Genomic DNA, 7686 nt, shown 5'->3' with positions numbered 1-7686 from the left:
TGGATCGGGCGGTAGCTTATGCCAGCTAGCCATTTTGTTTTACCATTTAAGCTTAGAATATTTAAATGTGAAATCTATATTCACTCATCACTGCAAAAAAAAAAAAAAAAAAAAAAAAAAGTGGGGCTATAAAACCCCCTTGCCATCAGTTAATAAGAAAATACCTAGTTTTCTCTCGCTTTCTGCCACCATTCACTTAATCTTTGCCTGGTAATCTCTACAGTCTTGAAATCCACTCTCCCCTCGCTGTCTCTAAAACCCAGTGACTTTATTAAATCCATGTTGTCTTCCGTAGGCATAGGGTGAAGCCCTTTACAGTAGAGTATCAAGTGCTCAGCCGTCTCGTCCTCCTCTCCACAAGCAGTGCACACTATATCCATTTCCTGGTACCTCGCTCTGTATGTTCTGGTTCGCAGAACACCCGTCCTCGCCTCAAACAACAATGAGCTTCCCCTAGAATTGTCATAGATGCTTTCTTTGGCAATAACTGTTTTGTTTGATCTATAGCTTTCCAGAGCCGTCTTTGTCTGCATTCCGTCTAGCCACCGATCTCTTTCTGTGGCCTTAACTTTCTTCTTAACTGAGACCTGCTCTTCCGTATCTCCACTATAGCCTAAAAACTTTCCTCTTAATTTCCTACTGCGCTGTCTCCAATTTGTGTCTATGCTCCTCATGTATAAATAGCTGAAAACTTTTTGAGCCCATTGGTCCCCATCCATTTGCCTCGACCAATCCTCAAATTCAATCTCGCTCACCGCTTCCCTGCTCTCAAAAGACGCCCATCCCATGTCTCCTTGTACTCCCTGGTTTGGCGTTTTGCAATGTGCCCCCAAAGCCAGCCTACCTACTCCGCGCTGTTTTATTTCTAGCCTTGCATGCACTTCGGATTTCATCCATAGCACTGCGTTTCCAAAAGTCAAGCCAGGCATCATGACCCCTTTCCAAATCTCTCTCACCACCTCATACCTGTTGTAACTCCAAAGTGCTCTATTTTTCATTACAGCTGCATTTCTGTTGCCCTTACCTGTTATATACTTTTCATGCTCACTGAGATATTCTGCACCGTCACATATCCATACTCCTAGATACTTGTATTTACTAGCTCTCTCAACTATAATATTCTGTATCTTCAGCCTCTCAACTTCATCCTCGTTAAAAATCATGACTGCCGATTTTTCGCTACTGAATTCTAAACCTAATTCCTCTCCTTCCCTACCACAGATGCTCATGAATTCCTGCAACTCTGTCCCGTTGTTAGCCATTAGTACAATATCATCCGCATACATCAATCCCGGTAAGGATTGCTGAATTTTTTGGCCTAGCTTACTGTAAGAAAGGTTGAACCCAAGCCCACTCTTCTCTAGTCCATTCTCCAATCCTCTCAGATACAACATAAACAGCAAAGGCGATAACTGGCACCCCTGCCTAAGGCCTCGTCTTATCTCTATTTTCCCTGTCGCATTTCCTTCCCATGTTATAATCACCTTGTTATCTTTGTAAATGTTTCTTAATAGTGCTGTTAGTCCTTCATCTAGGTTTAAGTTCTCCATTATGTCCCACAGGTTTCTTTGGTTCACATTGTCATAGGCACCCTTGATATCCAGAAATGCCAGCCAGAGCTGTCTGTTTTCTTTTTGCGCTATTTCTATACACTGTGTTAGAGAAAATAAATTGTCCTCCAACCTTCTTTGTTTTCGAAACCCGTTCTGTAACTCGCCCAGTATGCCCTCGCAATCTACCCATTCCTCCAGTCTGTTCTTTATAATCTGCATTACCAACCTGTAAATAACCGGTGTCACGGTTATAGGACGATAATTCCTAATATCAGACTTATCTCCCTTTCCCTTATATATCATACTCATCCTTCTAAGCCTCCATTCATCTGGAATATTTCCTTTTGTTATCATGGTACTCACTACCTCCCTTAGTTTTGCCTTAGATTTAGGACCCAAATTCTTCACCAGCTTGATAGGGATACCATCTGTGCCTGTCGACGTGCCACTAGGGACTCTTCGTTCCGCCTTTTCCCATTCTCTTTGTCACAAACTGGACTGCTGCTTCCTTCGGTTCTCCTATCTTCCACATGCAACCGGTCCCGAAATTTCTCCTCCATCACTGCTCCTATATATTGTATCGCATCATCTCCCTCTAATTGATCTCCCTGATGCGAGAGTATGAACCTCTGTCTAGCTTGCGTTGTTTCACCGAGTGAGTTCAAGTGCTCCCAAAACTTCTTGGCAGCGTTTCTATCTTTCTTACTTACATTAGTCATCCATTCCTCACCCTTTCTCTGAATTTTCGCATTGATCAAACTGGATGCCTCTCGGCGACATGTTATAAAATTGTCCCATTTTCTTTTTACTTCCGTTTCGGATTCCCCACTACGCTTGGAATACCTGTGTTCTCTAGAGGCTTCCTGGCGTTTTTGTACCGCTTGCTTCACTTCTTTGTCCCACCAACTTTTTGGTCTATGTCCTTGCTTCCCCTTTCGTTTACTCTTAACTTTGTTTAGTTCTGGAGCAAAAAGCCTAGTTAGGCTCTCATAGGTCCAATCTGTATGCCGTTGCCCTGAAACTGCTGCCTCTATTCTTTCAACAACTATTTCCAACTCTTTGTCGCTGCAGAAAGTTTGCTTTGAATTATGTTGTCTAGTTTCAGCATTTACTTCTCTGGCAAAATTCAGCTTAATACGTTTGTGATCACTACCAAGACTTTTGGAACCTTCTTCATCTATTTTTATTACTTGTAACTTACTATATATTTTGTGTGACATGAGTACGTAGTCTATAGTTGAATGTATATTGCCAGTTTCTCACGTTATGCGCCCGTCACACTTCTGACTGGTATTACATAAAATTAAGTCATGTTTTCCCACCAGTTCTAGTAATATGCTTCCAGTGGAGTCCGTATACCCATCCAGACCCTCGATATGGGCCCATTCATGTCTCCCATAATAATTATTTCAGAACCTTCCCCTAGCTCTCTAATGTCTCTTGATATGCAATCAATCATTTTTCTGTTTTCCTCTTTAGCACCTGTCCCTGTTCATAAGTAAACAACTCCAAGGACTGCGGGTTCCCCAGCGACTGTTCCTTTCAGCCACAAATGTTCAGCGCACTGCTTTCTGATCCTTTGAAAGTTCATATTCTTCTTAATAAATGCTCCAATCCCACCTCCCTTCCTCGTTTCCCCCACTCTATTGCATTGTTCCCACGGCACCATGACAGAACAGCACACGACATAACAGCACGCGACAAAACAGCGCGGTCAAAACAGCACGCGTCAAAACAGCACAGCGTCAAAACAGCACGGCGACAAAACAGCACGCGTCAAAATAGCATGCGACAAAACAGCAGAGCGTCAAAACGGCACAGCGACAGAAGAGCACGTGCCAAAATAGCACGACGTCAAAACAGCACAGCGTCAGAACAGCCCAGCAACAAAACAGCACAACGTCAAAACATGACATTGACAATATAGCTAGGGTTCGGCGTTTTAGGTTTGTATTATTTGAAATTCCGCGCACTATTTTTTTTGGTTTTTATTCCAAACAAAAGTTTTCAGTTTATTGCGGTGAATATTTGTAGACTCATAAACTTCTCAGTTATATTAGGTTTATTGACGAAAATCAGTATACCAACGAAAATGCAATAATTAAAAGCGTTTGTGTAAAATGTATATTGAGTACCAGGTACTGGTCTTCTTATTTGTTGCCGTCTTTGGCAGCCGACGCGACCTGTTCTATAAAATGCACTGGGGCCTCATTGTATCTGTCATTATCGTCGTGTGCTCGTATTTGTACACAGGACGAAAATGAGCTTCAGTACCACTACGGTCGAAGAGGCAAATATCAAAATGGAGAAATGAGCAAGCCTTGCACTTGGTGCGTTTTCCCCCATTTTCACGACTGCGAGAGGTGACAAATTCGCGCCGACGGCAGAAATGAGAATAAAACACTCGTATTTATGCCCTCCTCTAGTAGACGGAAGCTAGGGGTGCTAAACAATGCGCGGCATTTACGGACGCTCTTGATTTCCGTTGTTTGACTTCACGATTAAGCTCTCTTCATTTAACAAAGAATTCGGCACAAATCTCTATCAGGTGAAAAAGCCAGATTTATTCCCGAAGACCCCTGCGACCCCGGAGCTTATGTTGAAAGTTGAACCGATCTCGCAGACAAGCTGAAAACTGCGAAAGGAAGTGGTCATATGTTCAGTAATGAGTAGGGTTCCGTGTTTTCGGAGTTTTTTCGTCAAGTTCAGAGGCTGTTTTTTCTGAGTTTATCTTTGTTTGATTCCGAATTCTCCGAAATTTGGAGCTCAAATTCGCAGTGTTTCTTATTAAAAATAAACAAATAATATCCAAATTTAAACATATGCTGGGCAAAAAAGATAAAAAAACGCGATTGTATCAATTGATATTTTCTTCAGTTGGATTTGGCGTTGGTGCCATTACTACTGGCAATACTAATTGTCCTAGAACAAAATTGGCACACAAGTGTTATTTCGATAAACGTCAATACCTTAAAATCAATAACCTACTGGAGGTGGTCGCTGGGCAGCCAGTATTCATTCCATGCTATTCCATCAACCTACCGCGCGGCCGCAAGAGATAGAGTGGAAAAGGATGTAATAGAGAAGTTTCAAGTGTCCTCTTTTCCACTTTATGTAATATCTATGGTCCATAGCTTTTGCGGTTACCAAAACGCAACCTCTCCTTCCTCTCAGGCACAAATAGTATGACCCAAACCGGAAACATAAACAGTGACTTTTGTCTTGACCCGATAGTACAATGACCTGTTGTCTTGACCGAAATTCGAAAGATATGTGTGGTGGCATTTTCCCAGGACATTTTCTCTATGCGCTGATTAAACCATTAATTGTAAAATGTATTTGTGTGTGTGTGGGGGGGGGGGGGGGGGGAGGGGGGGAGGAGGTTGGCATATCGAAATTCAGAGTTTATCAGATAAATCGGAATAGACGAAACTTTTACCGGCGGGTGTTTTCCGAATTTATCCAAAAACTCGAAACCGTAGTTATGAGTCACCCCCCCCCCCCCCCCCCCCCCGTCACACACACACACCACTCCAAACGCCCTAAAAAATACTGAACTTTTTCAGTTAAGACCGAATGTGGAAAAATTAATTCGGCGTACTTTTACCGGTTATATTAGGTTTAACCCGAAAACGCTGAACCCTAAACATAGCGTTTAAAGTTTAAAAAAAAACGCACGTCTCAAATAAGGCACTGTAAAGGAATTGAGGTTCTAGGCCAATTCGTCGAAAGCCAACTTGTCGATGGCCAATTTTTTTAATCTGTTTTTTTGGAAGCAAGTTCGGTGTGGGGATACTCGATGCGCGCATGACGATTCCCTGGGCAGTACCGAAGCTCCCGCTGGTCCGTATTTTGGCTATTTTGTAGCGTGAGCTACACAGGGCGAGGTTCAGCAGTTTCGCGTAGTTCGCATAATGAGCCGTGCTCCGTGCTGCGCATGTGCGAGGAGCAGTGACGTCACACGGCGCACAGCTGGCGCGCCGGAGCCGCCGCCGCCGCGCCCGCCTCGCCGGTCTGCGCATTCCAGAGGAGTGACGTCATAGCCGCGGCAGGCGCACTGGCGCCACCGCGTGCCCAGCTATCCGGCTCCGTTGCGCAGTAGCCAAGTCTGACGCTTCACCGGAGCCGCTTGATAGCGCCTCTCATTTTGCGCGCATAAGCTCACGCTACGTATATCCTGGCATAGACGAGCTAAGCCACCGCAATTTTTTTCGAGCAGTTTTGCTCATTTTGACGCGCAAGTTTGCTGGTGATATCGTCTACAATAAATAATTCGATCGCACGGCAATGTGCTGTCGTTAGTTGTTAAAAGAAAAGAACAGAAAGCGTGTGCGGCAACGGTGCGTTCAGCCTCTGCTGCAGTGTAAGGCCACAGCATTGAGGCTGCGGCATGTTACTGCTTCACCGGTTTCCACTCGATCAAGGCCTTCCTTCGTCGGCAATAATCTGCGAATTTAACTCAAAACGTACAACTTCTCGCCTGAAAGCCCTAGCCGCGTGTTTCCAGGGGATTTTATTCACGGCGAATGAGCCCCGCAGAATCGGTGCCCCTGGTGCACCTTGAATACGCTCCACATTAAAGTCACCTTATCTTACCGGTTCTATCAATGCATTTGTAATCGGCGCATCCCCCGCTTTTTTTCTTTTTTTTTTGGGGGGGGGGGGGGGGGGGGAGGAAACGTTTTATACTTAGGTGGTACTACGGAACCTCACCGGACCGCCACAAACCAGGCAGTTCATAACTTGAACTTATAGATATCTTTTTCCGAATAACTTTTTCTCTTTCTCTAATACATAAAAAAAGAACCAGACAACGCAGCCAACTCTAACTACCCAGCCTATTCAGAGATTAGCGCAGTTAAGTAGTAGTAACTACTGCTAACTTTATTTGTTTTTAGCAATCACACAGCAGCAGCACTCGGGACACTGACTTGAGTGCGATCCCGTCGCCGCCAGAGTACATTTTTTTTTATTGTTTCTCCCCTAGCTGTTAAAAAATTCCATGCAATGTCCAACCCTTTTTCTTTACGTTCTGTTTCGTTTTCATAAAACGCTACCTATTACAGCCTTTTTACATGCATGCTGTTTCGTTGTTGTGCTGTTTTGACACCGTGCTGTTTTGTCACGTGCTCTTCTGTCGCTGTGCCGTTTTGACGCCGTGCTGTTTTGTCGCGTGCTATTTTGACGCGTGCTGTTTTGTCGCCGTGCTGTTTTGACGCTGTGCTGATTTGACGCGTGCTATTTTGACCGTGCTGTTTTGTCGCGTGCTGTCTTGTCGTGTGCTGTTCTGTCGCGTTCCCTGTTCCCACACATAGTCAGGGTTGCAAGGAGGCTGCTCCATGTCTCTGAGATGTGTTTCCACAAACCCATACACCATTAAATCCTCTTTTCTTAGTTGCTCCTCAACCTCTTCCCATTTTAACCTATTTCTACCACCCTGCATGTTAATATACCTGATTGTGCTGTTTGTTTATACCTCTTCTTATGTTTTCTCCTCTTTTTAACCCTGGGTACCTTTCCTGACTTTGTTGGGTTTTCAGTTACTTCAGTGCCCCCAGGGCCCTCGGTCCACCGTGCGGCCCATCCTATCCCCCAGCCTGTAACCCGTGGTCTCACTGTAGTGAATGCCATCTGCAAAAGGGCGGGAGCCAGCCTTGTACACTTCCCTGTTTACTTCCATTACGTCGTACCGAAGCTGTCGACTCATGCCCTTAATTACTCTGTTGGCTACGGCAACCTTCCTCTCCGTTGCCCCGGACTGCCCCCAAACTTCTGGAATCGTGCACACAACCACGTGCACATTCTCAGACACGTCCCTCAGCTTACGCATTTCCACGTTTAGCTGCTTTCCAAGGTTCTGGCTCCTACCCTTGAGCACATCATTAAGCCCCGCATGAACTATTACTAGGTTCCTTCCCTCCCGGTTATCCCACACCCCCTCACGTGCTGTGGTCATAGCATCCACCATACACTTCACTGGCTGGACCTCTACGGTTACCCTCTGGTCTCCCTTCACCCTGTTATGTACTCCCCTCTTGACCCGTGCTATGTTAGAGCTCCCCACTACCAGTACCCTGGTGCCCCTGGTACCTGTACGCCTTTGTCCTGCGACTTATCTCCTGTCACCTGACTG

Source organism: Ixodes scapularis, unplaced genomic scaffold (genome assembly GCF_016920785.2).
Source record: "Ixodes scapularis isolate PalLabHiFi unplaced genomic scaffold, ASM1692078v2 PGA_scaffold0__279_contigs__length_252992795, whole genome shotgun sequence".
In the NCBI taxonomy this organism is placed as follows: Eukaryota; Metazoa; Arthropoda; class Arachnida; order Ixodida; family Ixodidae; genus Ixodes; species Ixodes scapularis.
Note: the sequence above shows the minus strand (reverse complement) of the source record.